This window comes from Microcaecilia unicolor, unplaced genomic scaffold (genome assembly GCF_901765095.1).
Source record: "Microcaecilia unicolor unplaced genomic scaffold, aMicUni1.1, whole genome shotgun sequence".
Taxonomy (NCBI): Eukaryota; Metazoa; Chordata; class Amphibia; order Gymnophiona; family Siphonopidae; genus Microcaecilia; species Microcaecilia unicolor.
In genome coordinates, this window is record NW_021963023.1 from 6089 (window position 1) to 33541 (window position 27453).

At 45.8% G+C, this 27453-nt stretch overlaps 1 long non-coding RNA gene across 1 annotated transcript in view; it reads right to left on the minus strand.

The window, feature by feature from the left end:
- Nucleotides 1–4281: 4281 nt before the first annotated feature.
- The window catches only part of LOC115458766, a 65603-nt gene continuing 42431 nt past the window's right edge, over nucleotides 4282–27453 (minus strand). Inside the window, exons 3-4 of the long non-coding RNA XR_003940147.1 lie at nucleotides 13906–14008; nucleotides 4282–4317 (exon numbers count right to left, since the gene is read on the minus strand). This is a non-coding gene — a long non-coding RNA (uncharacterized LOC115458766). The remainder of the gene's footprint in view (nucleotides 4318–13905; nucleotides 14009–27453) is intronic.

The window sequence follows — 27453 nt, forward strand, 5'->3', positions numbered from 1 at the left end:
AGCAACAGCGGAGGTCCCGGTACCACCGACGCCGACGTAGCCTTCCGATGTCTCGGTACCGACGATGCAGAGGGTCGATACCTCGATGCCGTCGATGCAGTCGATGCCGAGGTCGAAGGTCTTGATGCTGTCGACGTCGATGCACTCGATGCCTCCGTTGCTGTTGTCGACGAAGAGCCCGAGAACAACACGTTCCACTGGGCCAATCTCGCTACCTGAGTCCTCTTCTGTAAAACAGCACAAAGACTGCAGGCCTGCGGGCGGTGCCCAGCCCCCAGACACTGAAGACACGACGCGTGCCTATCAGTGAGCGAGATTACCCGGGCGCACTGGGTGCACTTCTTGAAGCCGCTGGGAGACTTCGATGACATGGGCGGAAAAATCACGCCGGCGAAATCAAAATTCGCGATGGTGACGAAGGGCACCAAAAATAAGGGAGAGAGAAAAAACCCGTACCGAGGCCACAAAAAAGGCCTACCCCGAAAGCGAAAGGAAACTTACGTCGGGGAAACAACGGGAAGGGACGAAGACCGAGGTCTTTCTTTTTTTTTTTTTAGCGAAATCGCGAAGACGCGCGAGGGTCAACTTGAGAGGCGCGAAACGGCGGCAAAACACGACCGTCCCGAGCGCGGACAAAAGAAGACTGACGAACACGAGCCGGTTCGGGCGGGAAGACGGCCGCGTATGCGCGGTGCGCATGGGCGCGCGAGGACTAGCAAAGGCTTTTGCTAGTGAAGTTCCGATTGGAGGGGCTGCCGTGGACGTCACCCATCAGTGAGAACAAGCAGCCTGCTTGTACTCGGAGAAACTAGTAGTTCACTCTAAAATTGGAGCTCTAAGATCAGACCTGCGCACCGGCCTGGCATATCTGGGTAAAATGCTGAAGAATACGGAGGAGAGGACAGAGGGAAATTCAACTGCCATTAGAGAAGAGAGAGGAGGAGCTCCAAATCACAACTGGTGAACCTGTTTCACTGAAATACCTTCTGATCAACAAGACTGATAATTTTTTTTTTTTACTTGTAAAGCTGTTATCACAAGTTTCACACAACCTACACTTATAATGTCATGGGCAAGACAAAAGGAGCATCAAACATCTGAACAAATGAACATATGGCTGGAATATAAAGGAAGAAGCCAGATTTATCTTTGGCAATACATTGTTATGAGAAGGGACATAAGTATAATCAATTGAATTGCTTTGCATTGAGTAGGTCGCAGCCAATCAGCACTTGCTAAATGTTTATTACAAAAGGAGAAACAGTGGATTTACAGGCTGGGCATATTACAGCCATAAGGTCTGAATATTAATATGGAATGGTCGGCTTTTTTAAAGGAGCAAATAGAGCCTATATAGACATACATTTGCTAGAGCCTTCTGAAGCATGTCAAGCATCCAACCGTGCATGCGCTTGAGTGCCTTCCTGCCTGCTGCGCAACCACGTTCCTCAGTTCAGTGAAAAGCAAAAAGAAAAAGAGACAGAAGACAACTCCAAGGGGAGGTGGGTGGGTTTGTGAGAATAATCAGCCTGCTGTCCTCGGAGAATACCTGCTACAGGTAAGTATCTTCGCTTTCTCTGAGGAAAAGCAGGCTGTAGTATTCTCACAAGTGGGGTATCCCTAGCATCCAGGTTCACCCAAAACAATAAACATTGGTCAATTTGCCTCGTAACGGCGAGGACATAACATAGATTAACCTAAAATTATATACAAACTAGTTGAGAGTGCAGCCTGGAACAGAATAAAATGGGTCTAGGAGTGTGGAGCTGGATTCTAAACCCCAAACAGATTCTCAACACTGACTGCCCAAACTGACTGTTGCGTCGGGTATCCTACTCAAGGCAGTAATGAAATGTGAATGTGTGGACTGAAGACCACATCGCAGCTTTGCAAATCTCTTCAGTGGAGGCTGACATTAAGTGAGCCTCTGACGCAGCCACGGGCTCTGACATTATTATTATTTGTTACATTTGTATCCCCCATTTTCCCACCTTTTTGCAGCCTCAATGTGGCTTACATATAACCGTTAACTGTGTTAGCCGATTCCGGTCTGAACAAATACAAAGTGATATTGTGGTAGAATGAGGTAAACATGGTAACATAGTAGATGATGGCAGAAAAAGGCCTGCACGGTCCATCTAGTCTGCCCAACAAGATAAACTCATATGTGCTACTTCTTGTGTTTACCTTACCTTGATTTGTATCTGCCATTTTCAGGACACAGACCAAAGACGTCTTGCCCAGAACTAGCCCCATTTTCAGGACACAGACCATAGAAGTCTTGCCCAGAACTAGCCCCATTTTCAGGACACAGACCGTAGAAGTCTTGCCCAGAACTAGCCCCACCACCCAAACACCAGCCCCGCCTCCCAATCTCGGCTAAGCTTCTGAGGATCCATTCCTTCTGCACAGGATTCCTTTATGTTTATCCCACGAATGCTTGAATTCCGTTACCGTTTTCATCTCCACCACCTCCCGCGGGAGGGCATTCCAATTATCTACCACTCTCTCCATGAAAAAATACTTCCTGACATTTTTCTTGAGTCTGCCCCCCTACACTCTCATATCATGTCCTCTCGTTCTACCGCCCTCCCATCTCCGGAAAAGGTTTGTTTGCGGATTAATACCTTTCAAATATTTGAACGTCTGTATCATATCACCCCGTTTCTCCTTTCCTCCAGGGTATGTACTTATGTGATGAAACTTAGTATAAGGTGCATCCACTACTACTACTACTACTTATCATTTCTATAGCGCTACTAGACGTACGCAGCACTGTACACTTGAACATGAAGAGACAGTCCCTGCTCGACAGAGTTTACAATCTAATTAGGACAGACAAACAGGACAAATAAGAGATAAGGGAATATTAAAGTGATGATGATAAAATAAGGATTCTGAACAAGTGAATAAGGGTTAGGAGTTAAAAGCAGCATCAAAAAGGTGGGCTTTTAGCTTAGATTTGAAGACGGACAGAGATGGAGCTTGACGTACCGGCTCAGGAAGTCTATTCCAGGCATATAGTGCAGCAAGATAAAAGGAACGGAGTCTGGAGTTAGCGGTGGAGGAGAAGGGTGCAGATAAGAGAGATTTACCCAGTGAACGGAGTTCCCAGGGGGGGAATGTAGGGAGAGATGAGAGTGGAGAGGTACTGAGGAGCTGCAGAGTGAATGCACTTATAAGTCAATAAGAGGAGTTTGAACTGTATGCGGAACCTGACTTGAGGAGAGGGCTAATATGAGCATAACGACACTGGCAGAATATTAGTCGTGCAACAGAATTTTGAACAGATTGAAGAGGAGAGAGATGGCTAAGTGGGAGACCTGTGAGAAGCAAGTTGCAATAGTCTAAGCGAGAGGTGATAAGAGTGTGGATGAGGGTTCTGGCAGTGTGCTCCCCTCCCCTACACACTACTAAGACCTGAAGCTCACTGACCCTACAAGCTGAAGTGACTGCCACCAAGAAAACGACCTTCCAGGTCAAGTACTTCAGGTGGCAGGAATTTAGTGGCTCAAAAGGAGATTTCATCAGCTGGGTCAGAATAACGTTCAGATCCCACGACACCGATGGAGGTTTAACAGAGGGATTTTGACAAAAGCAAACCTCTCATGAAGCGAACAACTAAAGGCTGTCCAGAGACCCTCTACATGCTGATGATAAGCAGTGATTGCACTAAGGTGAACCCTTATGGAGTTGGTCTTCAGAGCAGACTCTGATAAGTATAGAAGGTACTCAAGCAGGGTCTGTGTAGGACAAGAGAGGGGATATTTGGCCTTGCTGACACACCAGACAGCAAACCTCCTCCATTTGAAAGAGTAACACCTCTTAGTAGAATCTTTACTGGAAGACAGCAAGACCCGGGAGACACCCTCTGAAAGACCCAAGGAAGCGAATTCTAGGCTCTCAACATCTAGGCCGTGGAGCCAGAGACTGGAGGTTGGGATGTCGAAGCGACCCCTGAGTGATGAGGGTTGAAAAACACTCCAAACTCCACGGTCCTTCAGAGGACAATTCCAGAAGAGGGAACCATATCTGACATGGCCAGTAGGGCGCAATTAGAATCATGGTTCCGCAGTCTTGCTTGAGTTTCAACAAAGTCTTTCCCCCTAGAGGTACTGGGGGATATGCACATAGGAGCCAAAGCTGACTCTTTTTTTTTTTTAATAGGTGGTGTCCCCCCCCCCCCCCCCCCCCAGGTACCTTAAAATCCTGTCTGCTGCGGTCTTCATCTGGGCAGTGGCAGCGCCACTCATAGGCTGCCTGCAACCTGCACCAGGACTTCTTTCCTGAACAGCCCCGCCCCTCAGTCCCCCTGTACTGTGCAAATATAAAGAGATGCAAATGTCAAAATCTGGCATATTTCAATCACTATACTATAGGTTAACAAATATAAATAAAACAAAAAAAATGGAAAATATGGTTTCATTTTATTGGACTAAATACATTTCTCAATTAGCTTTCAGAGGCCAAAACCTCTTTCCTCAGGTCAGGACAGTATACTGCTGTATATGGTATTCTGTTCTGTCATGAGAAAGGAGAGTTTGGTCTCTAAACATTAGTCAAAAATGTATTAAAATTAGTCCAATAAAGATATTACCTTATTTCCATTTTCTATATTTATTAACGCAGCTACCACACTACTTTATCCTAAACTAAAAATAAAATTCATTTTTTCCTACCTTTGTTGTCTGGCTGTTTACTGTTTCTAATTGTGCTGGTCCCAGTCTCGTTTCTTCTTTCCTCGATCTTAACTCTTCCCCCTTTCCATCCAGCGTCTACCCCCTCTCGCTCCCCTTTCCATCCAGCATCTATTTTCTTCATCCATGTGTAGTTTTTCTACTCATCTCCGTATGTATGCATCTCCTTCCTCTTTCTTCCCTCCCCTCCATCCATATGCATCCCCTTCCTCTCTCTTCCCTCTCCACCATCCATGTCCAGCATTTTTCCTCTACCCCTCCAGCATTTCTCCTCTCTCTCCGCCCCTCCATCCATGTGCATCTCCTTCCTCTAACTTCCCTTCCCTCCATCCATGTCCAGCATTTATCCTCCCTCCCCTCCATCATGTGCATCTCCTCCTCTGTCTTCCCTCCCCTCCATCCATGTCCAGCATTTCTCCTCTCCCCTCCCCTCTATGTGCATCTATTTCCTCTGTCTTTCCTCTACTCCATGTCCAGCATTTCTCCTCGCTCCCCTCAATTCATGTGCATCTCCTTCCTCTGTCTTCCCTTCCCTCCATCCATGTCCAGAATTTCTCCCCTCCATTCATGTGCATCTCCTTCCTGCCTTCCCTCTCCTCCATCGATGTACAGCATTTCTCCCGCCCTCCCCTCCATCCATGTCCAGCAACTCTCTTCTCTCCCCTGCCCTCTCCTCCATCCATATCCAGCAATTCTCCTCTCTCCCCTGCCCTCTCCTCCATGTCCAGCGATTTCTCCTCTCCCCTGCCCTCCCCTCCCATCCATGTCAAGCAATGCTCCTCTACCCTCTCCTTCCATCCATGTCCAGCAATGCTCCTCTACCCTCCCCTTCCATCCATGCCCAGTGACTCGCCCCAAACCCCACCTGCCCCCCTCTTTTCAGCCCCCGTTCCAGTTCCAACCCCAACCTGACCTGCCCGCCCTCTTCTCCCACAACAGCCCTCCTTGCTTTCCTGCCGACCAGCATTTAAAACTCATTTTACCTCAAGTCGCGGCGGCAGTGAAAGCAGCAGGCTCATCTTCAGCCTTCCCTTACCTCTTGTGAGAGGGCAGGTGATAGGAGAACAAGAAAACCCCGGGAGCGAGGGTTGCAGAGAGCAGAGGAATACCGACCGAGAAAGTTCCAATACCAAGTTCCTAGTATACAGAAAGCTCGCCCTCTGGTGGCTGAAAAGCCAACTGAAGGGTGGAAGCAAGGAAGGAACTACCAATCCCAGGAACCCTCTCTTCCCAGATGAGCTATGCAGAAACTAGGGGAGGGGGTAGAGGATTGGGAGATGATTTCTGATGAGGGTAATGAGGGCTAGCTGGGAAGGCTTGGGGAGGAGGAGGCTGGTGATGAGGATAAAATGGAGGTGACTGAGGGACTGGGGGAGGAGAGCATAGAAATTGCTGCTCTGGCCCAGAAGGAGAAGGATACAGTGAGAGGTTTCTTGGCAGCTCCATTAACCCGGTGGTGGAAGACTGGAGGAGAGAAACTGAGGCAGTGGGGAGAGTTCACTTGCCTCTGAAACTAGGAAGAAAAACTGTTTTGTATCCTTAATTGCTCTGTTGAACTGTGACACTGTGAGAGTATCCCCAGCACAGGAAAAGAGGGGAATGAGAAGAGGCTGTATGAACTGCTCTAGGGCCTGAGAAGTGTTTGACTAAAAGACACAGAGTAAATGCTTTTTGGTGATGTTTGAACCAAAAGGAAAGAATAAGACTGTGTTGGCAAAAATAAAGACTTTTTATTAACCACACTTGTTGTGAGGGGAGCATTTGTGAAAAGGAACAAGAGAGGACTTGGAGAAGCAGAGGCCTCTCTCCCGCGAGGCCAGATCAGAGAGACGTCCATTGAGGGGTGAGACCAGATAGTCGTGATACTTGGAAGGAAGCTAAGCAGGGTCGGCCCCGGCCGGGTCCTGGAAGGGTGACCCGGTTACACTCTCAGCGTCCCACCCTTGTGGAAACAGGAAATGAGGGCGGGACGCTGAGAGGGAAGGGAAGGCTGAAGGTGAGACTTCTGCTTTCACTGCCACCGCGACTTGAGGTAAAATGAGTTTTAAACGCTGGGTGGCAGGAAGGCAAGGAGGGCTGTTGTGGGAGAAGAGGGCAGACAGGTCGGGCTGGGGTTGGAACTGGAACTTCTGGCGTGTTCTGGTTGGGTGACGGGTCGCAAAAATATTGGGGGTGCTCGAGCACCCACAGCACCCCCCCCCCCCCCCCCCCCCCCCCCGGAGTCGGTGCCTAATTAAAGAGGCCTGTCCCCCGAGGAAGGCATTCGATGCTAGCCTGATGTGGGCCTGAAGTGTGGAACAGAACTGAGGGACTTTGTGATTGAGTTGAGTGGCAAAAATATCCACCGAGAGGGTGCCCCATGATCGGAAGATCTTGCGAGCTACGGTCATATTCAGAGACCACTCATGAGGTTGCATTATCCTGCTCAGTCTGTCAGCCAGACTGTTTTTACACCTGCCAGATAAGCGATTTGTAGAAACATGCTGTGACAGCGTGCCCAGAGGCACATCTGGACAGCTTCCTGACACAGAGGACAAGATTCGGTGCCCCCATGCTTGTTGGTGTAGTACATCGCAACCTGATTGTCTGAATTAAGATAATTTGGTTGGACAGCCGATCTCTGAACGCTTTTAGAGAGTTCCAGATCGCTCGGAGCTCTAGGAGGTTGATCTGAAGTTCTGTTTCAGTGCTGGGCAGACTTCTACGCCCTGATTGTGACTGATTAGATAGGAATGGGTTTGAGTGTAAATTTTAAGTGGCTTCGACGTTAGCTTCAGAACTTTTAGTACAAGAAGATTAATGGGCAGACTTATATGGTCTGTGCCCTGAGAATGGCAAGGACAAATCAAACTTGGGTATAAAGTATTGCATATCAAGTACATAAGTACATAAGTAGTGCCATACTGGGAAAGACCAAAGGTCCATCTAGCCCAGCATCCTGTCACCGACAGTGGCCAATCCAGGTCAAGGGCACCTGGCACGCTCCCCAAACGTAAAAACATTCCAGACAAGTTATACCTAAAAATGCGGAATTTTTCCAAGTCCATTTAATAGCGGTCTATGGACTTGTCCTTTAGGAATCCATCCAACCCCTTTTTAAACTCCGTCAAGCTAACCGCCCGTACCACGTTCTCCGGCAACGAATTCCAGAGTCTAATTACACGTTGGGTGAAGAAAAATTTTCTCCGATTCGTTTTAAATTTACCACACTGTAGCTTCAACTCATGCCCTCTAGTCCTAGTATTTTTGGATAGCGTGAACAGTCGCTTCACATCCACCCGATCCATTCCACTCATTATTTTATACACTTCTATCATATCTCCCCTCAGCCGTCTCTTCTCCAAGCTGAAAAGCCCTAGCCTTCTCAGCCTCTCTTCATAGGAAAGTCGTCCCATCCCCACTATCATTTTCGTCGCCCTTCGCTGTACCTTTTCCAATTCTACTATATCTTTTTTGAGATACGGAGACCAGTACTGAACACAATACTCCAGGTGCGGACGCACCATGGAGCGATACAACGGCATTATAACATCCGCACACCTGGACTCCATACCCTTCCTAATAACACCCAACATTCTATTTGCTTTCCTAGCCGCAGCAGCACACTGAGCAGAAGGTTTCAGCGTATCATCGACGACGACACCCAGATCCCTTTCTTGATCCGTAACTCCTAACGCGGAACCTTGCAAGACGTAGCTATAATTCGGGTTCCTCTTACCCACATGCATCACTTTGCACTTGTCAACATTGAACTTCATCTGCCACTTGCACGCCCATTCTCCCAGTCTCGCAAGGTCCTCCTGTAATCGTTCACATTCCTCCTTGTTGGGCAGACTGGATGGACCGTACAGGTCTTTATCTGCCGTCACTTATTATGTTACTATGTTTCCTGGGGCGACTAGGCTCCCTGAGTGTGAAGCCCATCTATATGAGCCCCCCACCCCAGGAGAGATGCCTCCGTCGTCAGCACTTTTTGTGGCTGACAAATTTGGAATGGACATCCCAAGGTCAGATTGGATTGAATCGTCCACCACTAAAGAGAATGTACAAGGTCGGTGGACACATGGATGCCATCTTCTAGATTCCCCATGGCTTGACACCACTGAGAAGCCAGGGTCCATTGAGCAGATCTCATATGCAGACTTGCCATGGGTGTAACAAACTGTGGAGGCCATGTGCCCCAAGAATCTCAACATCTGCCGAGCTGTGACTTGCTGAGATACTCGAACCGTGGACACCAGTGATAGAAGGTTGTCTGCTCATGCCTCGGGAAGATAGGTTTGAACTGTTCTCGTGTCAAGTAATGCTCCAATGAACTCCAATTTTTGAACAGATGGGACTTGGGGTAATTTATTACGAACCCTAGTAGTTCTAGCACCTGAACATTCGACCATATGGACTCCCAAGCACCGTCCTCCGAGGTGCTCTTCACCAGCCAATCGTCGAGATAAGGGAACACATGCACTCCCAGCCTGCGTAGCAAAGCTGCAACTACTGCTAGGCATTTTGTAAATACTCTGGAGCTGACGATAGGCCAAAGGGCAGTATGCGGTACTGAAAGTGCTGCGTTCCCAGCCAAAATCGAAGATATTTCCTGTGTGTTGGATGTATCGGGATACGAGTATAAGCGTCCTTCAAATCTGGAGAGCATAGCCAGTTGTTTTCCTGAATCATGGGGAGAAGGGTGCCTAGGGAAATCATCCTGAACTTTTCTCGGACCAGGAATTTGTTCAGGGCCCTTAGGTCTAGGATAGGACACATCCCCCGTTTTCTTCTGCACAAGGAAGTACCTGGAATAGAATCCCAGCCCTTCTTCCCCTGGTGGAATGGGTTCAACCGTATGGACCTTTAGAAGGGCGGAGAGCTCCTCTGCAAGTACCTGTTTGTGCTGAGAGCTGAATGAATGAGCTCTCTGTGGGCAATTTGTATTGAGGGTGTATCCTAACTGGACTATTTGACCTAGAACTCTTGCTCTCTTGAGGGCGGAGTCCACCACCATAGACCCCATCAACCCAGGCTCCCCGTGGATCCGATATTGAGAATCTGTGTTTTTGGGAATTATAGGGACAGACAGAGGGGACATCCAGTTTTGCATAAGGACTTCCTTCAGTACCTTCTGCAAAGGAGCTGTCACTGCCTCTCTAGGTGGAGAGGTGTTGTCCAGGACCTCGAGCATCTCAGCCCTGGGCTCATCCTCCGTTTTTACAGGGAATGAAATGGCCTGAGCCATTTCCCGTACAAAAGATGAAAAGGAGAGGCTCTCAGGTGGGGACAGTCTCCTTTGAGGTGGAGGGGAAGATTCAGAGGGAATCCCAGAGAAGTACCTGGGATCTTCCTCTGACTTCCACGAGCGTCCTTCTTCGGTGTCGGAGAGCACTTCTCTCAGTGACTTCCAAGACCGAACTGCCTCGACACTGAAGACCCGTGGTCTTGAGGGCAATGTCAAGGGGCCGACTCCCGCAAGGACTGCAATGAAGCTTCCTCCATTGACGTCGATGGGGAACCGGCCTGGGTGGCAGCAGACATCGAAGCCACAAGCAGCGCCGAAGTCGGAGACCTCACCATGGGTGAAAGGCCAGACACAGCTGCCGAAGACGGCATGGTAGATGCAAACACCTCTGACGCCGATACAGTGTGACGCAGCAATCCTTCCAGCAGCTCTGGAAACAAGGCCTGGGTCCGCTCGTCGAGAGTTGCCATTGGTAAAGGCTGTGGGGCCGATGGAACAGCAGGTTGCAGAACTGCCTGGGGCTCAGGAGCAGGAATTTGATTGCTGGGAGACAAATGCGTTAGCACCTCCTGAATGGAGGGAGAGAGTTCCTCCCGGCATCGATGCTTCTTGGGTGCCAAATCCCTCGGTGCCCCGGAGCTCCCGGCACCATGAGTCAATGGAGAACAGTGGCGGTGCTTCTTAGTCTTCGCTCGATGGACCTCACCGAGGCTCCTAGATACCGATGAGGACAACACCGAATCCCCACGTTGCCTTGGGGTCGGGTCCGACGACGGACGGTCCTGGTGGCCCTGCATAGCAGGAGGCCTCGAGGCAGGTAGAGACCCACTCGATGCCTCGCTGCTCCCAGTGTGTCTCGGTCTATCAGCAGCCATCCCTACCTCCACTCCTGACGTTGATGCTTCCCTCAATGCCATTGTCGAAGGACTGGACCAAGCCCCAAAGAGTTTCTCACGTTGGGCATCTCAAGCAAGTTGAGTCCTCTTCTTCATATGAAGACAAAGGGCACAACGAGCTGGGCTATGGTTGGGCCTAAGGCACTGTATACACCACATATGGGTATCAGTGCCTGAGATGGTCCTGTTGCACCAAGTACAGCATTTGAAGCCACTGGGAGACTTTGACGACATGGAAGGGAAGACTGCCCTAGCTAAATCAAAAAATGTGATTGTTCTGGGGGAAAAAAAAAGAGAACAGAAAAGAAGGGAAACCCGGTCAAGCAGGCCTAAAAAAAAAAAAAACAATCAAAAAATTTGATTGTGCTAAAAAAAAAAGAGAACAAAAACGAAGGGAAACCCAGACAAGCAGGCCTAAAAAGTAAAGGAAACTTAGACGCAGGCAGGAAAACAAAATAAAAAGGTGCATAAAAGCCGAAAAAAAGGCAAAAAGAGGCACTGAAAGGCTCTTCCCGGGCTAATGAGGAGTTGCAGAGAAAACTGACACTCCTCAAGTGGAAAAGGAAGAACTGAGGAACAAGGTCGTGCGGTGGACAGGAAAGAACTCCACACATGCGTGGTCGGACGACGACATGCTTCAGAAGGCTCTAGCAAATTTTTTGATATGGATAATGCCGGTTCCTGGGGCGACGCAGATCGTCGACCCACTTCTGAGAATACTACAGCTTGCTTGATCTCAGAGAAAAAAAATTTAATAAATGGACATATATAATAATTTGGATGTTTTTGACCAATAAAAGAAAATTTAGATGTCTAAACACTGGTGGATATCGCCAATCATAGACAACTGAGATTTTTTCTTCCCTTTTTAAATGATATAATTTGTAAATGATGATGTTAGCGTAGCATTACAACTGTTCAAACTCGAAACAATGTAAATGACAAATGATGAATGTAATTTGAGTAGACTATACTTTATTTTGCAAATTGATAATAAAAAATGATTTAAACATAAATGATATAATTTGTATAGGGTCTATTGACATTAGCACTTTGCATGGACGTTGTTTCTTTTTGACACATATTTTTTACAAAAGGTTCTCTTGTTGTAGGTTGATGTTTATACACTATCAGTGAGCAACATTATTAGCTATTCTTCTTTTACTGATGGTGTAGGGTTAGAAACCTGGTTTTACCTGCACTATAGTTCCAACTTCACAACCCTAAACCAACAAAACTCTTTTTGTTTAGAAGTAAAAAGGACAATAATAATAAAAAAAAAAAAACACAAGGAAAACAGTGTTGGTAAGACAAATACAAATATCAACTTTTATTCCGCAAATTACCAAAATGGTCCACTGCAGGTTACAAAAGAATCTAGAATACTTCTAGGATATATACATTAAGGAAAGAACAAACAATTGAATTAAATAGACAAGAAGAAACTATTCAATAAAACTGATGGGACAGCTTTGTTTCAACAACCATGCAGCAGAGAAGACTGCTATGTGCGGGAAAGACTGGGCTTACTCAGAACTTTATAGTAATTCTGAGCTCTGGCAGGACTGTTCCATCCTGGAGCTATAAGATGCCATCACCCAGCTGCATGCCTGATTCAGTCCTACATGTGGATGAAGAAAACATGCTTTACGGGCAGAAAATTACTTCCACTGTTGGCAGAAGGCCAGGGCAATTTTCAAAGGAGAATTTTCCATGGGTAAATAAGGTTATCAATAGAAATCAAACAAAATAAAACATGGAAAAGAAAATAAGATGATACCTTTTTTATTGGACATAACTTAATACATTTCTTGATTAGCTTTCGAAGGTTGCCCTTCTTTGTCAGATCGGAAATAAGCAAATGTGCTAGCTGACAGTGTATATAGGTGATAACATTCAAGCATTACTATGACAGTCTGACAGGGTGGGAGGATGGGGGTGGGTAGGAAGTATGCATGGGGACATCAAAGCATATCATTGATATTCTAACAGGGTGGGTGTGGATAGGTGAGGGGAGGGTGATCAACAGAGACATACAGCTTTATGGTTTATAATGGGCTAGGAACCCCAGATCCTTGTTAAGTCCTTTCTGTTGGGTGTTAAAATATTCAATCATTCTGACTTCAAAGGTCTTACGTTCTTGTATGGTTTTAAAGTTACCTTTGAGGATTCTCACTGTGAAGTCACTGGTGCAGTGTCCTGGTCCTGTAAAATGTTGCCCAACAGGCGTGGGAACCCTGCTGGCACCAGTATTGTTTATATGATGTCTATGTAAATTGAATCTTGTCTTAAGCATCTGGCCTGTTTCTCCAATATAGCATCCTTCATTACATTTTTACACTGAATGATATATACCACATTGGAAGATGAGCAAGTGAAAGATCCCTTTATGTTGAATATCTTTCCTTTGTGGATGACTTTGGGGTCCTGTGAAATATTTTGGCATAGTTTGCAACTGGATAAATTACAGGGAAGTGTGCCCTTCTGTTCCTTTTCAGTCTGTGAAGGAAGTTTACTTCTGATTAGCTTGTGTTTTAAATTGGGTGGCTGTCGGAAGGCCAGTACTGGTGGGGATGGGAATATCTCTTTCAGTAATTCATCCTCCTGGAGTATATAGATCTCTTATGATTTTCCTCAGTTTTTCCAGCTCTGGAATATCTGTTAGAATATCAATGATATGCTTTGATGTCCCCATGCATACTTCCTACCCACCCCCATCCTCCCACTCTGTCAGACTGTCATAGTAATGCTTGAATGTTATCACCTATATACACTGTCAGCTAGCACATTTGCTTATTTCCGATCTGACGAAGAAGGGCAACCTTCGAAAGCTAATCAAGAAATGTATTAAGTTATGTCCAATAAAAAAGGTATCATCTTATTTTCTTTTCCATGTTTTATTTTGTTTGATTTCTATTGATAACCTTAAGAGTGGACTAACACGGCTACCACACTCCTCTACCATGGGTAAATAAGAAATTAATATTAGAAATCACCTTTAAAAAATACTGAAAATTTGAGACTCAGGGACTACAGTTTAAAATAACGCCTAATAATATAATATTGTTTTGTATTTTCTTACCCATAGTATCAAAAAATGTGTTTGGCTCATGTCTCTGCAGTTCAAGGTTAATCACATCTTCTTCCATCACCTTTAATTTGCATCAGTCACTAATACCTGCTAACTGTAAAACAAAAATAAATGAATCTTTACTTATTTACCAACAATATTACATTTTTCTATAAGCATACTGTATCTGTAGCACAAAATTGGAGCTTGAGAAAAATGTATTTTTTTCAAGACTGTGATATCTTTCACTGGAATAATGTAAGAATTACCCAAAGATGATGCTACACAAGCTTTTCTGACCTGACAAGACATCTGAAGTAGTTTATATTGCCCAGTAGAGAGTATCAGAACTTACAAACATACTTGCGATGTGAACTGCATGTTTAACACATGTACCTTTTTTCCTATTTTCAATCTCCATTCTCCATATTTTAATTCTACCAAACCCTCAACATGATCGCCTAACATATTCTTTTTAAATTACTCTCAGGTCTTTCATCTACTTCCACTTTTGCTTCACCACTTGGGCCTCCAAGCGTCGGCTGTCTTGGTATATGTAGGTACATAAGTACACAAGTAATGCCACACTGGGAAAGACCAAGGGTCCAACGAGCCCAGCATCCTGTCCACGACAGCGGCCAATCTAGGCCAAGGGCACCTGGCAAGCTTCCCAAATGTACAAACATTCTATACATGTTATTCCTAGAATTGTGGATTTTTCCCAAGTCCATTTAGTAGTGGTTTATGGACTTGTTCTTTAGGAAACCGTCCAACCCCTTTTTAAACTCTGCTAAGCTAACCGCCTTCACCATGTTCTCCAGCAACGAATTCCAGAGTTTAATTATACTTTGGGTGAAGAAATATTTTCTCCGATTTGTTTTAAATTTACTACACTGTAGTTTCATCGCATGCTCCCTAGTCCTAGTATTTTGGAAAGCGTGAACAGACGCTTCACATCCACCTGTTCCATTCCACTCATTATTTTATATACCTCTGTCATGTCTCCCCTCAGCCGTCTCTTCTCCAAGCTGAAAAGCCCTAGCCTCCTTAGTCTTTCTTCATAGGGAAGTCGTCCCATCCCCACTATCATTTAGTCGCCCTTCGCTGCACCTTTTCCAATTCTACTATATCTTTCTTGAGATGCAGCGACCAGAATTGAACACAATACTCAAGGTGCGGTCGCACCATGGAGCGATACAACGGCATTATAACATCCTCACACCTGTTTTCCATACCTTTCCTAATAATACCCAACATTCTATTCGCTTTCCTAGCCGCAGCAGCACACTGAGCAGAAGGTTTCAGTGTATTATCGATGATGACACCCAGATCCCTTTCTTGGTCCGTAACTCCTAACGTGGAACCTTGCATGACGTAGCAAAGGTCCATCGAACCCAGCATCCTATTTCCAACAGTGGCCAATCCAGGTCACAAATACCCGGCAAGATCCCAAAAATGTACAAAACACTTTACACTGCTTATCCCAGAAATAGTGGATTTTCCCCATTAATAACGGTCTATGGACTTTTCCTTTAGGAAGCCGTCCAAACCTTTTTAAAACTCCGATAAGCTAACTGCCTTTACCATATTCTCTGGCAACGAATTTCAGACTTTAATTACACGTTGAATGAAGAAATCTTTTCTCCAATTCGTTTTAAATTTACTACATTGTAGCTTCATCGCATGCCCCCTAGTCCTAGTATTTTTTGAAAGCGTGAACAGACGCTTCACATCTACCCGTTCAACTCCACTCATTATTTTATAGACCTCTATCATACCTCCCCTCAGCCGCCTTTTCTCCAAGCTGAACAGCCCTAGCCGCTTTAGCCTTTCCTCATAGGAAAGTTCTCCTCCAACTGTTCACCCTCTAGTTTCATTGCCTCTGATCACCATCTTATAACTTTCACACTTAAATCTCCTTCCTCCCAGTCCTGTCCTATCTTATCTAATTTATCTAGGAATCTTCATGGTATTGACCCATCATCTCTATCCTCCCACGTTTCAAACCTCCTCTCGACTGTGGCACCATCCACGTCTGTCAACGAGGCTGTTTCTTCTTACAACAATATTCTATCATCTGCCTTAGACACTCTTGCACCTTTGATGACCCGCCCTATAAGGCATACAAAACCCCAACCTTGGCTGACTTCTAATATCCGCTACCTACGTTCCTGTACCCGCTCCCCCGAACGCCTCTGGCGGAAATCTCGGGCCCTTGCTGATTTCTTACACTAAGTTCATGCTGACCTCCTTCCAATCTGCTCTTTTACGCACCAAACAGGATTATTATATCCAACTGACTAACTCTCTTGGCTCTAACCCTCGACTTCTCTTCACCACATTGAACTCTCTCCTCAAGGTGCCCCCTCCCCCAACTCCCCTTCATTATCTCCTCAGACCCTTGCTGAATTCTTTCAAGACAAGGTTCAAAAGATAAACCTTGCATTCTCTACCTCACCACCTCTCCCTCCACTAGTCCGTTCCCCTCTCTCTCCTTCCCCTCATTCCCTTTCCTCCTTTCCTGAAGTTACTATTGAGGAAACTACACTTCTCCTTTCTTCCTCAAAATGTACCACCTGTTCCTCTGATCCCATTCCCACCCACCTTCTTAATGCCATCTCTCCTGCTCTTATTCCTTTTATCTGTCACATTCTCAACCTCTCACTTTCCACTGCGACTGTCCCTGCTGCCTTTAAACATGCTGTGGTCACACCTCTCCTTAAGAAGCCTTCACTCGACCCTACTTGTCCCTCTAATTACCGACCCATCTCCCTCCTTCCCTTTCTCTCCAAATTACTTGAGCGTGCTGTTCACCGCCGCTGCCTTGATTTTCTCTCCTCACATGCTATTCTTGACCCACTACAATCTGGTTTTCGCCCTCTCCACTCAACCGAAACTGCGCTTACTAAAGTCTCCAATGGTCTATTACTGGCTAAATCCAGAGGTCAATATTCCATCCTCATTCTTCTTGATCTTTCCGCTGCTTTGGACACTGTCGATCACAGCATACTTCTCTATACCCTGTCCTCACTTGGATTCCAGGGCTATGTCCTTTCCTGGTTCTCTTCCTACCTCTCCCTCCGCACCTTTAGTGTTCACTCTGGTGGATCCTCTTCTACTTCTATCCCTCTGCCTGTCGGCGTACCTCAGGGTTCTGTTCTTGGTCCCCTCCTCTTTTCTATCTACACTTCTTCCCTTGGTTCATTAATCTCATCCCATGGCTTTTCCTACCATCTCTATGCTGATGACTCCCAAATCTACCTTTCTACCCCTGATATCTCACCTTGCATCCAAACCAAAGTTTCAGCGTGCTTGTCTGACATTGCTGTCTGGATGTCTCAATGCCACCTGAAATTAAACATCACCAAAACCGAGCTTCTCATTTTTCCCCCCAAACCCACCTCCCCACTCCCCCCGTTTTCTATTTCTGTTGATGGCTCTCTCATTCTCCCTGTCTCCTCAGCTCGAAACCTTGGGGTTATCTGACTCTTCTCTCTCCTTCTCTGCTCATATCCAGCAGACCGCCAAGACCTGTTGTTTCTTTCTTTACAACATCCGTAAAATCCCCCCCTTTCTTTCTGAGCACTCTACCAAAACCCTCATCCACACCCTTGTCACCTCTCGTTTAGACTACTGCAATCTGCTTCTTGCTGGCCTCCCACTTAGTCACCTCTCCCCTCTCCAATCGGTTCAAAACTCTGCTGCCCGTCTCGTCTTCCGCCAGGGTCGCTTTACTCGTACTACCCCTCTCCTCAAGTCACTTCACTGGCTCCCTATCCGTTTTCGCATCCTGTTCAAACTTCTTCTACTAACCTATAAATGTACTCACTCTGCTGCTCCCCAGTATCTCTCCACACTCGTCCTTCCCTACACCCCTTCCCGTGCACTCCGCTCCATGGATAAATCCTTCTTAACTATTCCCTTCTCCGCTACTGCCAACTCCAGACTTCGCACCTTCTGTCTCGCTGCACCCTACGCCTGGAATAAATTTCCTGAGCCCCTACGTCTTGCCCCATCCTTGGTCACCTTTAAATCTAGACTGAAAGCCCACCTATTTAACATTGCTTTTGACTCGTAACCACTCACCTCCACCTACCCTCCTCTCCTCCTTCCTGTACACATTAATTGATTTGATTTGCTTACTTTTTTTTTTTTGTCTATTAGATTGTAAGCTCTTTGAGCAGGGACTGTCTTTCTTCTATGTTTGTGCAGCGCTGCGTACGTCTTGCAGTGCTATAGAAATGCTAAATAGTAGTAGTAGTAGTAGTAGCCTTAAATCAAATAGATTGAAAATTCTGCAGGAAACAAAACACTTCTTGGAATCACTGTGGATTGAAATTCCATGTGTAAAGGGGAAAAGGATAGTGATAGGAGTGTTCTACCATCCGCCTGGCCAGGATGAACAGACGGATGCAGAAATGTTAAAGGAAATTAGGGACGCAAACAAACTGGGCAACGCAATAATAATGGGTGACTTCAATTACCCCAATATTGACTGGGTAAATGTAACATCGGGGCATGCTATGTAGGTAAATCAAAGGACAGCTTTATGGAGCAGCTGGTACAGGAGTCAACGAGAGAAGGAAAAATTCTAGACCTAGTCCTTAGTGGAGCGCATGATCTGGTGCGGGAGGTAATGGTGCTTGGGCAGCCTGATAACAGTGATCATAATATGATCGGATTTCATATTAGCTTTGAAGTATACATAGGAAATCAAATACGTAGGCGTTTAACTTTAAAAAAGGAGACTATGATAAAATGAGAAGAACGGTGAAAAAAAAATTAGAGGAGCAGCCGCGAGGGTCAAAAATTTACATCAGGGATCACGATCCAAGATGGCTGCCTGAGTAGACGTGCGAGAAAGAGCTCCGGAGACTTCTTAGTATATTGCTAACTGAGAAACCGCGTCCCTGTAATGGGGAAACGGAAAGGAAAACTCGGAGTGCCTTCCTCCACAGGCAGAGTTGACCCACCTCTCATGCGGCAATTGACGCTTGAAGAATCGGGGCTCCGAACGCCGGGAACCGGACTGAACGCTTTGGGAGGTCCGGGAGATCAAACTGACCTAAGCGCCGAAGGAGCGTCTTTGAGCCCTCCCCCGATTACAGCTCCTCCAAGACCAGGAAGTGAAACCGCGGGGCAGAGAGTGCAGCAAGTCGAGCCCGGAAACCGGTCGTTCGCAACTGCCAGTGGGGGCCCTGCCGCCGCGTCGACGCCAGTGAGTTTGTTATCTCAGACAGATATGTCTGAAAGAAGTCCTGTTGCACCTTCTACGATGTTTGGAGTTTTGAATAAACCAACGACGGTTACAATGGATTCCTTATGGGAGGCAATACAGGGACTGAATACCAACTTACTGCAAATAACAGGTATTTTCAGAGGTGAGGTAACGGAATTAAAGCAATCACAACATGATTTAGAAGGAAAAATTGCAGAACAATCTACAAAGATGGAACTATTTGATAAAGATATTAAAACGCTGAATTCCTCCATGCAAGTATTGATAAAAGATGCTAATTTTCAAAAGCGAAAAACAGAATATTTGGAAAATCAGATTAGGGGAAATAACTTACGTTTTCTTAACTTTCCTAAGATGCCTCTCATGTCAGCTCTAGATATGTTTAAAAAATATCTTAATGAAGTTTTGGGTATTCCCCCTGAGGGATACCCACCTATAACAAGACTATTGTACATTTCTGGATCTGGAGAGACAAAATTGCCTGTTAACCCCCAACCTGATTTGAATCTAACAGAAATTTTAGAATCCTCTTTGGAAGTATTAACTGAGAGAACAACGCTTTTGGTAACTTTTGCTCTGCAGCTGGATCGAAATAATATTTTTAGGCTTTACTTTCGTCACGCTAAATCACCCTTCCTGGGAGCAAAAATACAAGTATTTCCTGATTTTGCCCGAGAGACTCAAAGAAAAAGAAAGAAATTTTTGTTGTTAAAAGAAAGAGTTTTGCATATAGGTGGGACCTTTATGTTAAGGTTCCCCTGTAAATGTTATATTTCTTTGAACTCTGTTAACTATATTTATTTTGATCCTGAGAAGTTATTAGATTTTATTACCTCTAAAGAAAATTGCAGTAGTTCCTGATTGCTGGCGCGAAACCCAGCTGCGTTCCCTCTGGTTTTGTCTACTTGATAACTTAATTTAATTTATTTTACTTTATCATATTTGATCTGATATTTCCTTGATCTTGGATCACTATTTGTGGACAAAAAAATTTTAGAGGAATAATTATTTTATTTTTCCTTAATATAATTGAGTACTGTTCTTTTGAAAATGTATTTCCTTTTTCTCTGAAGATGTATTTATGTTTTTTTTGCATAAATGATAAATGAATAAAAATATATAAATTAGAAAAAAAAAAAAAATTTACATCAGGCATGAATGCTGTTCAAAAACACCATCCTGGAAGCTCACGCCAAACATATTCCACGTATTAAAAAAGGAGGGCGGAAGACCAAACAACAGCCGGTGTGGTTAAAAAGTGAGGTGAAGTAAGCTATTAGAGCTAAAAGAAAATCTTTCAGAAAATGGAAGAAGGAACCGACTGAAAATAATAAGAAACAGCATAAGGAAAGTCAAGTCAAATGCAAAGCACTGACAAGGAAGGCTAAGAGGGACTTCGAAAAAAAGATTGCGTTGGAAGCAAAAACACATAGTAAATTTTTTTTAGGTATATTAAAAGCAGGAAGCTGGCAAAAGAATCGGTTGGACCATTAGATGACAGAGGAGTGAAAGGGGCGATCAGGGAAGACAAAGCCGCAGCGGAGAGATTAAATGAATTATTTGCTTTGGTCTTCACCGAGGAAGATTTGGGTGGAGGAAAAGGCCACAGAATGTTATTGAATGGACGAGGGAATAATACACTATTTCTAGGATGGGTGGGACAAATTGCTTGTTCTTTTGGCCGCTGTCGGTGACAGGGTGTTGAGCTCGATGGACCCTTGGTCTGTCCCAGCATGGCGATGCTTATGTACTTATATATCGGTGCCAGAAATGGTATTCGAAACTGACGAGTCGGAGAAACTTAATGAATTCTCTGTAAACCTGGAGAATGTAATGGGACAGTTCTACAAACTGAAGAGTAGCAAATCTCCTGGACCGGATGGTATTCATCCCAGAGTACTGACAGAACTGAAAAATAAGCTTGCCGAGCTATTGTTAGTTATATGTCATTTATCCTTAAAATCGAGTGTGGTACCAGAAGCTTGGAGGGTGGCCAATGTAACGCCGATTTTTTTAAAAGGTTCCATAGGAGATCCAGGAAATTATAGAGCGCTGAGTCTGACGTCGGTGTCGGGCACAATGGTAGAGATTATTATTAAGAACAAAATTACAGAGCATATTCAAAAGCATGGATTAATGAGACAAACCTGTTTATTTTCGAAAGAGAAGGGCGCCCATCTTCCGACAAAAATTTGGAGATGGGCGCCCTTCTCTTAGGTGCGGCCAAATCGGCATAATCGAAAGCCGATTTTGGCCGCCTTCAACTGCAGTCCGTCGCAGGAGCGGCCAAAGTTTAGGGGAGCGTTTTGGAGGCATAGCGAAGGCGGGACTGGGGCGTGGTTAACACATGGGCACCCTCAGCCGATAATGGAAAAAAGAAGGCTGGCCCTAACGAGCATTTGGCTGACTTTACTTGGTCCATTTATTTTCAGGACCAAGCCTCAAAAAGATGCCCAAACTGACCAGATGACCACCGGAGGGAATCGGGGATGACCTCCCCGTAAACCCCCAGTGGTCACCAATCCCCTCCCACCCCCCATCCCCAAAAAAAAATCAAAACATTTTTGTGCCAGCCTCTGTGCCAGCCTGAAATGTCATACCCAGCTCCATGAAAGCAGTATGCAGGTCCCTGGAGCAGTTTTAGTGAGTGCAGTGCACTTCAGGTAGGCGAACCCAGGCCCATCCCCCCCCCCCCCACCTGTTACACTTGTGGTGATAAATGGGAGCCCTGAAAAACCCACCCGAATCCCACTGTACCCACATGTAGGTGCCCCCCTTCACCCATAAGGGCTATGGTAGTGGTGTACAGTTGTGAGGAGTGGGTTTTGGGGGGGATTTGGGGGGCTCAGCACCCAAGGGAAGGGAGCTATGTACCTGGGAGCAATTAATGAAGTCCACTGCAGTGCCCCCTAGGGTGCCTGGTTGGTGTCCTGGCATGTGAGGGGGACCAGTGCACTACAAATGCTGGCTCCTCCCACGACCAAAAGGCTTGGATTTGGCCGGATTTGAGATGGCCGGCCTCGGTTTCCATTAACGGCGAAAACCGAGCCCAGCCATCTCTAAGTCCGGCAATCTCAACATTTAGGTCGACCATCTATAAGGTTGACCTAAATGTTGAGATTTGGCCGGCCCTGACCGTATTATCGAAACGAAAGATGGCCGCCCATCTTGTTCGATAATATGGTTGGCTCCGCCCCTTCCTGGAGCCGTCCACAGAGATGGCCACCCCCGTTCAATTATGGCCCTCAAGTCAACATGGATTTAGTGAAGGGAAATCTTGCCTCACCAATCTACTACATTTCTTTGAAGGGGTGAACAAACATGTGGATAAAGGTGAGCCGGTTGATATTGTGAATCTGGATTTTCATAAGGCGTTTGACAAAGTACCTCATGAAAGACTCCAGAGGAAACTGGAGAGTCATGGGATAGGAGGTAGTGTTCTATTGTGGATTAAAAACTGGTTAAAAGAGAGAAAACAGAGAGTAGGGTTAAATGGTCAGTATTCTCAATGGAGAAGGGTAGTTAGTGGGGTTCCCCAGGGGTCTGTGCTGGGACCGCTGCTTTTTAACATATTTATAAATGACCTAGAGATGGGAGTAACTAGTGAGGTAATTAAATTTCCTGATGACACAAAGTTATTCAAAGTCGTTAAATCGTGGGAGGATTGTGAAAAATTACAAGAGGACCTTACGAGACTGGGAGACTGGGTGTCTAAATGGCAGATGACGTTTAATGTGAGCAAGTGCAAAGTGATGCATATGGGAAAGAGGAACCCGAATTATAGCTACGTCATGCAAGGTTCCACATTAGGAGTCACGGACCAAGAAAGGTGTCGTCGTTGATGATACTCTGAAACCTTCTGCTCAGTGTGCTGTTGCGGCTAAGAAAGCAAATAGAATGTTAGGTATTACTAGTAAAAAAGGCCCGTTTCTGACACAAATGAAACGGGCGCTAGCAAGGTTTTCCTAGGAGTGTGTATGTTTGAGAGAGTGACTGTGAATGTGCGAGTGTGTGTGTGTGACAGAGAGAGAGTGAGACTGGTTGCAAGTGTGTCTGTGAGAATGAGAGTGTGTGCGACTGCATACCTGAGACACAGTGAGTGTGTGAGAGAGAAAATGTGTTTCACACAGATACAGTGTGTGTGTGAGAGAGTGTGTGTGTGAGAGAGAGAGTGTGAGAGTATGTGTGCGATACACAGACTCTGTGAGCAGCCACCCATGTCCAGCGACCCTCCTCTCTCCCCTGCCCCCCTCCAGCCACCCATGTCCACTGACCCTCCTCTCTCCCCTGCCCCCCTCCAGCCACCCATGTCCACTGACCCTCCTCTCTCCCCTGCCCCCCTCCAGTCACCCTCCTCTCTCCCCTGCCTCCCCTACAGCCACCCATGTCCAGCGACTCTCATCTCTCCCCTGCCCCCCCTCCAGCCACCCATGTCCAGCGACTCTCCTCTCTCCCCTGCCCCCCCCAGCTACCCATGTACAGCGACCCTCCTCTCCCCCTGCCCCCCTCCAGCCACCCATGTCCAGCGACTCTCCTCTCTCCCCTGCCCCCCCTCCAGCCACCCATGTCCAGCGACTCTCCTCTCTCCCCTGCCCTCCGCTCCAGCCACCCATGTCCAGCGAGTCTCCTCTCTCCCCTGCCTCCCCTCCTGCCACCCAGGTTGTCCAGCGAATGCTTCGGGGCAGGCAGGAAAGATCCCCAGTCTTGCCTGCCCGCTGCCGCCGCTGACCCTCCCCCGTTGCCGGATCGCTCTTCAAAATAGCGGCCATTTTGAAGAGCGATCCGGTAGCAGGGGAGGGTCAGCGCCGGCAGCAGGCAGGCAAGACTGGGGATCTTTCCTGCCTGCCCCGAAGCATTCGCTGGACAACCTGGGTGGCTGGAGGGGGGCAGGGGAGAGAGGCAACCTCGGGGGGGGGGGGGGAGCAGTGGCTGCGGCGATCTCGGGAGGGGGGGTGGAGTGGGGAGCGATGGCGACCTGGGGGGTGGAGGGGGGAGCGACGGCGACCTTGGGGAAGGGCATGGCGGCAAGGGCGGGGCCTCGTGCTGCTGTCGTGCGGTTGGTCAGTGCTGCGTGTGACATCAGCTTGGGCTTCGGAGCCTAGCAGACCAACTCTGAAGGAAGCCATGGACACAGGCAGCCAGACGCATAGAACGTTGGAGGTGAGAATTATTATATAGGATTAGGAAAGGAATGGAAAACAAAAATGAGGATGTTATAATGCCTTTGTATCGCTCCATGGTGCGACCGCACCTCAAATATTGTGTTCAATTCTGGTCGCCGCATCTCAAAAAAGATACAGTGGAATTAGAAAAGGTGCAGAGAAGGGCGACTTCCCTATGAGGAAAGGCTAAAGCGGCTAGGGCTCTTCAGCTTGGAGAAAAGGCGGCCGAGGGGAGATATGATAGAGGTCTATAAAATAATGAGTGGAGTTGAACAGGTAGATGGTGAAGCGTCTGTTCACACTTTCAAAAAATACTAGGACTAGGGGGCATGCCATGAAGCTACAATGTAGTAAATTTAAAACGAATCGGAGAAAACTATTCTTCACTCAACGTGTAATTAAACTCTGGAATTCGTTGCCAGAGAATGTAGTAAAGGCGGATAGGTTAGCGGAGTTTAAAAAAGGTTTGGACAGCTTCCTAAAGGAAAAGTCCATAGACTGTTATTAAATGGACTTGGGAAAAATCCACTGTTTATGGGATAAGCAGTATAAAATGTTTTGTACATTTTTGGGATCTTGCCGGGTATTTGTGATCTGGATTGGCCACTGTTGGAAACAGATACTGGGCTCAATGGACCTTTGGTCTTTCCCAGTATGGCAATACTTATGTACTACATAAGGAATGTCAAGTCAAATGAAAAGTGCTGATAAAGAAGGCAAAGAGGGACTTGAAAAAAAAGATTGTGTTGCAGGCAAAAACACATAGTAAAAAATTTTGGGGGTATATTAAAAGCAAGAAGACGGCAATAGAATCGACTGGACCGCTAGATGACCAAGGGGGAAAAGGGGGGCAATCAGGGAAGACAAAGCTATAGGGGAGAGATTAAATGAATTCTTTGCTTCGGACTTCACCGAGGAAGATTTCGGAGAGGCACTGATGCTAGAAATGGTATTCAAAGCTGACGAGTTGGAGAAACTGAATGAAATCTCTATAAACCTAGAGGATTTAATGGAGCAATTTGGCAAATTGAAGAGTAGCAAATCTCATGGACCGGATGGTATTCATCCAAGAATACTGATACATTCATCCCAGAGTACTGATAGAATTGAAAAATGAACTGGCGGAACTATTGTTAGTAATATGTAATTTATCTTTAAAATCGAGTGTGGTACCGGAAGATTGGAGGATAGCCCATGTAACACCGATATTTTAAAAAGGTTCCAGAGGGGATCCGGGAAATTATAGACCGGTGAGTCTGACGTCGGTGCCGGGGAAAAGGTAGAGACTATTATAAAGAACAAAATTACAGAGCATATTCAAAAGCATGGATTACCGAGACAAAGCAAACATGGATTTAGTGAAGGGAAATCTTGTCTCACCAATCTACTACATGTCTTTGAAGGGGTGAACAAACATGTGGATAAAGGCGAGCCAATTGAGATTGTGTATCTGGAATTTCAAAAGGCATTTGACAAAGTACCTCATGAAAGACTCCAGAAGAAATTGGAGAGTCATGGGATAGGAGGTAGTGTTCTATTGTGGATTAAAAACTGGTTAAAGGATAGAAAATAGAGAGTAGGGTTAAATGGTCAGTATTCTCAATGGAGAAGGGTAGATAGTGGGGTTCCCCAGGGGTCTGTGCTCAGACTGCTGCTTTTTAACATATTTATAAATGATCTAGAGATGGGAGTAAGTGGTGAGGTAATTACATTTGCTGACAACATAAAGTTATTTAAGTTGTTAAATTGCGAGAGCACTGTGAAAAATTACAAGAGGACCTTAAGGGACTGGGAGACTGGGTGGCTAAATGGCAGATGACATTTAATGTGATCAAGTGCAAAGTGATGCATGTGGGAAAGAGGAAGCCAAACTGTAGCTACGTAATGCAAGGTTCCATGTTAGGAGTCACCGATCATGAAAAGGATCTAGGAGTCATCATTGACGATACTTTGAATAAAGTCTTTATAAACCTGGAGGATGTAATGGGGCAATATGACAAACTGAAGAGTAGCAAATCTCCTGGACCGGATGGTATTCATCCCAGAGTACTGATAGAACTGAAAAATGAACTTGCAGAACTATTGTTAGTAATATGTAATTTATCTTTAAAATCAAGTGTGGTACCAGAAGATTGGAAGGTGGCCAATGTAACGCCGATATTTAAAAAAGGTTCCAGGGGTGGCAGATGAAGTTTAATGTGAGCAAGTGCAAAGTGATGAATGTGGGAAGGAGGAACCCAAATTATAGCTACGTAATGCAAGGTTCCACGTTAGGAGTCACCGACCAAGAAAGGGATCTGGGCATCGTTGTTGATAATACACTGAAACCCTCTGCTCAGTGTGCTGCGTTGGCTAAGAAAGCAAATAGAATGTTAGGAATTATTAGGAAAGGAATGGAAAACAAAAACGAGGGTGCTATAATGCCTTTGTATCGCTCCATAGTGCGACCACACCTCGAATATTGTGTTCAATTCTACTCGTCGCATCTCAAAAAAGATATAGTGGAATTAGAAAAAGGTACAGAGAAGGGTGACGAAAATGATAAAGGGGATGGAACAACTTCCCTGTGAGGAAAGGCTGAAGCGGCTAGGGCTCTTCAGCTTGGAGAAAAGACGGCTGAGGGGAGATATGATAGAAGTCTATAAAATAATGAGTGGAGTTGAACAGGTAGATATGAAGCACATGTTTACGCTTTCCAAAAATACTAGGACTAGGGGGCATGCGATGAAGCTACAAAGTAGTAAATTAAAAACCTTTCTTCACGCAACGTAATCAATAGAAATAAAACAAAATAAAACATGGAAAAGAAAATAAGATGATACCTTTTTTATTGGGCATAACTTAATACATTTCTTGATTAGCTTTCGAAGGTTGCCCTTCTTCATCACATCGGAAATAAGCAAATGTTGGTAGATGACAGTATATATGTGAAACATCAAAGCATTTCAGTGACATAACAGGATGGGGGTGGATAGGTGAGAGACTAGGAGATATGCATGGGAACATCAAAGCATTTCAGTGACAGTCTAACAAGATGGGGGTGGATAGGTGAGATATGGAGACAGGAGGGTGACAAACAGATCGCCACAAGATCATCCCGCAAATTTCTCAACTTGCACTACCCCAGCTGCAAAGGAATTAAATACAAGCTTATGCACG